General features: G+C 57.8%; 1 long non-coding RNA gene across 2 annotated transcripts; it reads left to right on the top strand.

The window, feature by feature from the left end:
* The first annotated feature begins 478 nt into the window (after nucleotides 1–478).
* LOC148055053 (uncharacterized) lies at nucleotides 479–7,728 on the top strand. 2 transcript variants are annotated; one of them, XR_015705989.1, is made up of 5 exons: nucleotides 479–1,235; nucleotides 1,959–2,156; nucleotides 2,878–3,069; nucleotides 3,322–3,431; nucleotides 5,655–7,728. It is a non-coding gene; the product is annotated as an uncharacterized LOC148055053 (long non-coding RNA). The 2 variants fall into 2 exon arrangements; XR_015705988.1 differs by lacking the exon at nucleotides 479–1,235 and having other exon boundaries at nucleotides 1,679–2,156; nucleotides 5,655–7,726.
* The last annotated feature ends 402 nt before the right edge of the window (nucleotides 7,729–8,130 follow it).

The raw sequence follows: 8,130 nt of genomic DNA on the forward strand, positions 1-8,130 counted from the left end.
GGCGGAGCCTTGCCGCGGGGGGGGCGGAGCTTTGCCGGGTGAGGGCGGAGCTTTGCCGGGTGAGGGCGGAGCTTGACCAGGGCATGCGCGATGCGTCGGGGGCGGAGCCTTGCCGCGGGGGGGCGGAGCTTTGCCGTGGGAGGGCGGAGGTTTGCTGTGAAGGGCGGAGCTTTGTCTGCGCATGCGCGCTGTCTCAGGGGCGGAGCTTTGCTGCGGGGGGGCGAAGCTTTGCCATGTGAGGGCGGAGCTTTGTCGAGGGGCGGAGCTTCACCGGCGCATGCGTGCTGTGTGCACGGCAGAGCTTTGCTGCAGAGGGCGGGGTTTACCGCTGGGGGGCGGAGCTTCGCCAGCACATGCGAGGTGCATCGGGGGCGGGCATCGCGCCGTGGGTGGAGCTTCCCCCTGCGGAGGGGCCAGCGGGAGCCCGGGGCGGAGCGGAGCGGTCGTTGGGCTGCGGCTGCACAGAGCACACAAAAGCTTAAAAAACCAAACCCCCCCCGGCAAAAAAATAACTCGTCCAAACCACCAAAATGGCCGACAGAGTCCTCCCGGATCACAGAGAAGGTCGTCCAGACCATAGAGATAAGACAGAAAGTCGTCCCAGATTCTAAAGACTGTCCTTCAGACCATCGAGATGCAAGTGGAAGTCCTCCCGGAGTATAGGGCGGCTCCGCAGACCATGGAGATGACACAGAAAGACCACCCAGACCATCGAGAGGGTCCTCCAGACCATAGAGAGGAGACAGAAAGTCATCCCAGATTCGAAAGACTGTCCTTCAGATGATAGAGATGCAAGCGGAAGTCCTCCCGGAGTATAGGGCGGCTCCGCAGACCATGGAGATGACACCGAAAGTCCACCCAGACCATCGAGAGGGTCCTCCAGACCATAGAGAGGAGACAGAAAGTCCTCCCAGATTCTAAAGACTGTCCTTCAGACCATCGAGATGAAAGCGGAAGTCCTCCCGGAGTATAGGGCGGCTCCGCAGACCATGGAGATGACACCGAAAGTCCACCCAGACCATCGAGAAGGCCCTCCAGAGCATAGAGGTGAAACGAGAAGTCCCCTGGATGATACAGAAGGTCGTCCAGCCCACAGAGATTAAACTGGAATTCCTCCCAGACCATGCGCGGTGCGGGCATCGCGCGGTGGGCGCAGCTTCCCCCCGCGGAGGGGCCAGCGTGAGCCCGGGGCGGAGCGGAGCGGTCGTTGGGCTGCGGCTGCAGGCAGGGAGGAGGTGAGCGGGGAAGCCCCGAGGAGGGCGGCGGTGCCTGGGGGGGAGCGGCCGGGCCGGCGGGAGGCACGGAGCGGGGAGGGTGCGGTGCCGTGTGGGAGCCGGGCGGGCGGGGCTTCCCGGAGCCGGGCGAGGCGGGGCGCGCCGGGTCGGGGCCGGTGGCGAGATCAGCCCGGAGTCGGGCGGGGGCCGCGCCGGTCCGGAGCCGGGCGGTGGGGGGGGCGCCGCGCCGGTCCGGAGCCGGGCGGCGGGGCGCTTCCGTGCCGAGCGGCGCCGCGCCGGGGCCGGGCGGGCGCCGCGCCGGTCCGGGGCCGGGCGGCGGGGGGGCACCGCGCCGGTGCGGGGCCGGGCGCCGAGCCGCGTCGGGGCTGGGCAGTGTGAGGGCGCCGGTGGCCGGAGCCGGGCGGGAGGGGCTTCCCCGAGCCGGGCAGGTTGGCGCCGCCCTGGGTCGTTGCCGGCGGTGGGGGTGCTCGGAGCCGCGGGGGTTCTCGGCAGGGCTTCCGAGTACGTCAGCGGCGAGGGGAACGGTGTCCCCGCAGGGTCAGAAAGCATGGATTGCTGCACGGGGCTTTCGGTCAGCCATGTTGGGTCCCCGGGGCATGCTGGGAGGTGTAGTATATATGGACGTGGGTGCCTGGAAGCCGCATTGCTCTCGGGCGCTTTCGGTGCACCGTAGTCGTTGCTATCGCCGCGGCCCCTGCGGCACTAGGTGCAGTTTTGTTGCAGGTTTTGTGTGTTTTTCTGCGGGCTTCCAGCTATGGCTACTCCCCAAGAAGCAGCGCGCCTCCCGACTCTCGGAGCTGCCGCCCGGGATCTGTGCAGGCGCGGTGCAGCCCACATGATCCATGCTGCCGGCACCGGTAACGGCAATAGGATGCTGCGGTGCCTGCGGAGTCATGCCGCTGCGCTCGTTGCTGCCTGCTGGTAAGGAAACGCCGCTTCCGCCCCGCGGGCGTGCTGTCGGCAGGTGCTTGGCGTGCAAAATGCAGACGGCAGCGCTGCCACTGCCCGTGGGCAATCGCTGCGCGCTGGGTGCTCGCTGTTGCCGCCGACGCCGCCTTCTTCGCTGTTACCACAGCGTGGTGGCATGCCGGGCGCGATTGGCGGTGGTGGGTGAGGGTCAGGAGCACCAGGGAGGCGAGCGAGCTCCTTTGAGTGTGCAGGGGTGTCTCCTGCCTGCTGGCTGCCCGGGGGTGGTGGGACAGGAAGCTTCAACCTGCCCGCTGCGGCAGGCTCTTGGTCTGCTGGAGGCGAGCTGGGCCAGGGCAGCCCCAGGGAGTTACCTAAAAGCTGATAGAAGGGAAGAGGGGAAGGAGGCGGATATCCCCTAGGCGCAGAGGCAGGGCACCTCCCCAACTCACCAGAGCTCCCCCTGAGCCTCTCCTGGCCCCACTCACCCCGTGCAGCTGCCCCCTGCTCCAGCACCTCCCCTGAAGCCTGTCCCATAGCACCAGATCGCCCCCAAGCCCTGTTGTGAAGACCACAAGCTGGCTCTCAAGTGGGCTGGATTCTCCCTTAACGTGGGTGCCGTTACCAGCAGTGCGGGGAAGGAGCAGTGTCTCCAGAAGCCTCTGCAGAAGGAAGGGCTTAGGCCAGGGGTGATCTACGGTAATAACGGTCGCCGCTTCTTCTTTCCCTGTGCTAGAGGCCATGCTGAGGACGCGGTTGTCCATTCCTCCTGTGGGGATGCTGCTGACAGCACCTGCCTCAGGCTTGCGTGGGTTGTCTCTGCCTGACCTCACTCTCTTTGCGGTGCGGGGGTGAAAAGGGACAGGCGGAGCGCTTACTGGCTGTGGACAGGAGCTGCCGCGGCTGAAGCCGGAGAGGCTGGAGAAAGGTAAAGAAGAAGAAACGGAAGGCCATCTGGCTGACCACTGCCTCCCACTGCAGGCAAGAGAGAGCCTGCCCCTCTGGGTGGGAAGGGATCCCTCTTTGTAGTGCACTGCAGGCCAGACAGCCGATGTGCACCACAGGGCCTGTATGCATAACCCAAAGTGTGGTACAGCCGCGTAGTGCACGAGCAAGCGAGGCTACATGTCTAGGAAACCTTGTCTCATAAGAGCTGTAAGATATCCACGTATTCTCTTAGGTGGAGGACAGCCGAGTGACTGGAGTTACAGAAGAGGAAGGGAGGAGAGAAGGAGGAAGAAGCATCTCAACTGGCCAGTTCTCCCAGCAGCACCGAGAGCGAGAGCTGTGGTGAGTCCCGGGCCCTTGGGGACCTGTCACCCCTTGTCTGTGCCCCGGTCCCTCCCTGCCCCTTCCCTGGCCCTCTCTCTTTTGCATGCTGCTGTGATTTTTCTTTTTTTGTTCTTCCCTGTACCCGTTCTCTTTTCTCTGTTTTTCTGCACTGCTCCCTTTTCCTCTCTCCCTTTATCCATCTTGTTCTACCACCCCCTGCTTTTTTTTCTCTCTCTGCGCCTTTGGCCTGCTCCTTCTCCTTTCTTTTGTTATCCTCTGTCTCTGTCCTGCAGCCCATTGTTGTTTTTCCCTTTTCCATCTTTTTGTCCTGATCTGAATCCATCTCTTTCTCTGTCCTGTTCCCTGATGTTCTTTTCCTCTTTGCACCTGTACATGCCGCTCTGTGTCCCTGCCTTCCTATGTCTCTCCTCCCTCCCTTCTTCCCTTCCTTTCTCTATCCCCTTGTCTTGCTCACTGTTGCTGGTTTTTTTGTATTCCGGATCTCACTGTCCCTGTCCTCCTTCCTGTTCATCTCTTACTCTTTCTGACCCTTTGTGCTGCTCCCTGTCCCTGTTTTTTATTGCTTCCCCTCTCTGTTCCTGTTTGTTCTCATGGTCCACCTCTCTGTAGTTCTTTCTGTTGTTCTCGTTTGTTCTCCATCACAGCATCCTGCTCCCTGTCCCTCTCTCTCTTGCAGTATCCCACTTTCTGGCTCCCTGTCCCTCACCTGTTTCCTAGATCGCTCTGTCCTTCCTCCAGTCTTTCCTCGTCCCTCTGGCCTGCTACCCGTCACTGGTTTGTTCTTTCGTCGTCTTTCTGCCTTGCTGCTGTCACTCTCCTCCTCTCTCTGTCTCTAGTGTTTCTTTCACCATCTCTTCCCTGCTCCATGCCCCTTTTCTCTTTTCTCTCTGTCCTCCATCTTCCCTGTAACTCTTTGTCTGTATATCTCCATAGCACTTGTTCTCCCATTGTTTCTCACTATACTGCCCCTGCCCGGCTCGCTGTCCCATTATTCCCCTCTGTTCTGCTCCCTTTTTTCTCATCCTGCAGCCCAGCGATGGTTTTTCTTTCTCCCTCTCTTTGTCCCAATCTCTCTCTCTCTCTCTTTCTCTTCAATTCCTCTGGCTTGTTCCCTGTCTTTTTGTCTCCCTCCCTCCCTTATTCCTCTCATTTGATTTCTCTCTTGATCTGTCTGTTTGGCTCCTTGCTCATCATTTTCTCTCTCTTTTCCTCTGTCCTGCTCCCTGACCCTGTTTTTCTTCTGCCATGTCCCTGCAGGGCTCCTCATCCCCTTTTTTATCGACTTATCTATCTCCCTGTCCTTTTCCCTGTACCTTTCTTTCTCTGCTCCTCAGTCCTCCCTCATTTTACTTTTCCTCTTTCTGTTCTTCTGTCCTGCTCCCTATCGTTGTATTTTCATTTTTTGTATCTGCTGCTCCAGTAACAACTGCCAACTTGTCCCAGGGGAAGGATGAGTGTACAGGCAGCGAACCCCATAGCAGACTCACTCCCGGGACTTATATGCATTAACGAATAAGCACTTGCTGTCTCCTTTGCACTCACGGCTGTGGTTGTACTCCTTTGTACTTGGTGAGTGGCTGTCAGAGAGTCCAGGGGAGCAGGTTACACGGTGGGTGTCAGGGGCCATGGCCGCAGCTGTGGGCTGTGGCCGGAGGAGCCCCAGGGGGCCCGGTGAGGCTGATGGTGATGGCCCCTCTGTGTAAAAGGGCTGCAGCCCCAGGGGATGGTGCTGCTGGGGCATGCCTGCTGGAGAATGCCGACAAGTCGCGAGGATGTTTCCAACCCACCAGTGCAACAGGCTGAAGTCAGTTGGAGTCAGGCCCCATCAGGGCAGGTCCAGGGATATTCTGAGAGCTGGTGGAGAGGATGCAGGAAGAGGGGCAGGAGATGGCTGCCCCCACCCTCTGGAAAAGGCGCTGGGTGCCTCTCCAACTCAGCAAAACTCCTCCAGCCCTGCTCGCCCCAGGCAGCTGCCCCCAGCTCCAGCACCTCCCCTGAAGCCTGTCCTGTAGGCATGGACCGCCCCCAAACCCTGTCCTCGTGGCAGCAAGCTGGCCCTTGAATATGATTTATTCTCCTTAAATGCAGGTGCTATTAGCTTCAGTTCAGGGAAAGAGCGGCGTCTCCAGCAGCTCCTGCAGAAGGAGGGGTTCCTGCCTGAGGAGAGCTGCAGTCATCCCTGTGGATAATGGTTGGTTGCTTGTTCTTTCCCTCTCCCAGAGGCAGCACTGAGGACTCGGTTGGCGGTTCCTCTCCAGGGATGCTGGTGATTGCAGCTGGCTCAGGTTTGTGTGGCTTGCCTTTGGCCTCATTTTCCTAGCGGCATGGGCAAAAATGGACAGCTGGACGCTTCCTGGCTGTGGACAGGAGCTGCCGCAGCTGAAGCTGGAGAAGTCGGAAAAAGGTAAAGCAGCTGAAGAATAAAATAAAGAGGAGCCAGCCGGCAGCTGCCTCCAGCTGCAGACAGGAGACAGCCTGCCTCTCAGTGTGAGGAAGGATCCCTCTTAGCATAGCCCTCAGCAGATCCAATTGCCAACGTGCATTGCAGGGTCCGTATGCGTAGCTGGAAGCACAGTACAGCCAGGTAACACGTGCACGTGCGAGGCTATGTATCTGGGAGGCCTTGTATTGTAAGAGCTGTAAGACACCAGTCTGTTCTCTTAGGTGGATGACAGTCAAGCAACCGGAGCTACGGGGCCAGGAGAGAGAGAGAGAGAGAAAGACACGTCCGAGGTGTCCAGTTCTCCAAGCGGCTTGGAGAGCGGGAACTGCAGGGAGTCCTGGACCCTTGGGGCCGTGTCGTCCCTATTCTGCATCCTGGTCCTTCCCTGCCCCGCCTTCTCTTTCTCTTGCTGCTGTCATTTTTTTCCACTTCCCCGCACCTCTCCCTCCCTCATTCTCCAAGTCCCCCTCTTTATCTGTTGTTCTACCCCTATGTTTTCTTTCTCTCTCTGCGCTTCTGTCCTGTTCCCTGTCCTTTTTTCATCCTCTGTCTGTGTCCTGCAGCCCATAACTCTTTTTGTCTTTCTTCATCTATGTCTGTCTTCCTATCCCAACTTTTTAAATTTTTCCTCGCCTGCCCTTTAGCCCTTCACAATTCCCACCTCTCACCTCTCTGTCTTCATGTCCCTATTTTTTAATTCCTCTGTCCCTGCTCTGTATTCTAGATAGACTTTTTCTTTCTTAAATTCTCTCGTTCCAGGTCCCCGTCCCTGTCTTTTAACTTCTTCCCTCTCTGTCCCATAGCTGCTTTTTGTCTTTATCGTTCTCTCTTTGTCTGGCTCCATGTCCCTATTCTTTAATTCCCCTTCAGCTTCAGTCTTTCCCCTTCAGCTCATCAAGGTTTTTTGGCATTTCTCAGTTTATCTCTGTCCACCTCACTGTCCCCTTTTTAAAATCCTCCCTCTCTGCCCTGTGGCCCATCGCTATTCTTTGTTTTTCTCCATCTCTCTCAGGCTGATTCCCTGTCACTTCCTCCTCTCTGGCCTGTAGCCCATCGCTATTTTTTCCCCCCCTGTACCTCTCCCTCTGTGGCTCCCTTTCCCTATTTTTCAGTCCCCCTTCTCTGTCCTGCAGGCGATCGCTGTTGGATTGGGTTTACGTGGCAAGGTTTTGTTAGGTGGGGCAGGGCAGGGGCTGCAGGGGGGGGTTCTGCGAGAAGACACCAGGAGTTGCCCCCATGTCAGGCACAGCCACTTCCAGCTCCAAGATGGATCTGCAGCCGGTCCAAGCTGAGCCCATCGGCAATGCTGGTTGTGCTTCTGGAACGGACATTTAAGAGGGGGTAAAAAATGCTGCGCAGATGCTGCGATAGAGAAAACGTGAGTGTGAAACAGCCCTGCAGACACTAAGGTCGGTGAAGAAGGAGGGGGAGGAGGTACTCCAGGCACCGGAGCAGAGATTCCCCTGCAGGCTGTGGTGAAGGCCACGGTGAGGCAGGTCATCCTCCTGGAGCCCGTGGAGGTCCGCGGTGGAGCAGACATGCACTCGCAGCCCATGGAGGACCCCGTGCCGCAACAGGTGGATGTGCCTGAAGGAAGCTGTGACCCTATGGAGAGCTTGCGCTGGAGCAGGCTCCTGGCAGCACCTGTGGCCCTGTGGAGAGGAGCCCACACTGGAGCAGAAGAAGAGCATGAGGAGGAAGGAGCGGCAGAGATGATGTGTGATGAACTGAGTGCGACCCCTGCTCCCTGTCCCCCTGCATTGCTCAGGGGTGGGATGTGGGAAAGTCAGGAGTCATGAAGATGAGCCCAGGAAAAAAGAGCAAGGCGGTTTTTAGATTTGTTCTTATTTGTTGATAAGATAAGAACAAATAAAACAAAATAAGATAAGAACAAATCTTGTCCTACTCTTGATTTTGATTGACAATAAATGGAATTAATTTCCCCAAGCTGAGTCTGTTTTGCCTGTGACAGTAATTGGTGAGTGACCCTCTGTCCTTTTGTCGACCTACAAGTTTTTTTGTTGTATTTTGTCCCCCTGTCTTGTTGAGGAGGGGGAGCCACAGAGTGGCTTGGTGAGCACCCGGTGGCCAGCCGAGGTCAACCCACCCCAGTTGCCTTCTGTCAGGCTCCCTGTCCCTATTTTTCAATTCTTGCCTATGTTTCTTGTACCCCATCGCTTATGAAACTTTCTTTCTACTTCTCCATCCTTAGTTTTTAAATTCTTGCACAGGTTTCTCAAACCCAGTTGCTTT

The sequence above is a fragment of the Nipponia nippon genome, unplaced genomic scaffold (assembly GCF_047370975.1).
Source record: "Nipponia nippon isolate SJK-2023a ecotype South Korea unplaced genomic scaffold, ASM4737097v1 scaffold_27, whole genome shotgun sequence".
In the NCBI taxonomy this organism is placed as follows: Eukaryota; Metazoa; Chordata; class Aves; order Pelecaniformes; family Threskiornithidae; genus Nipponia; species Nipponia nippon.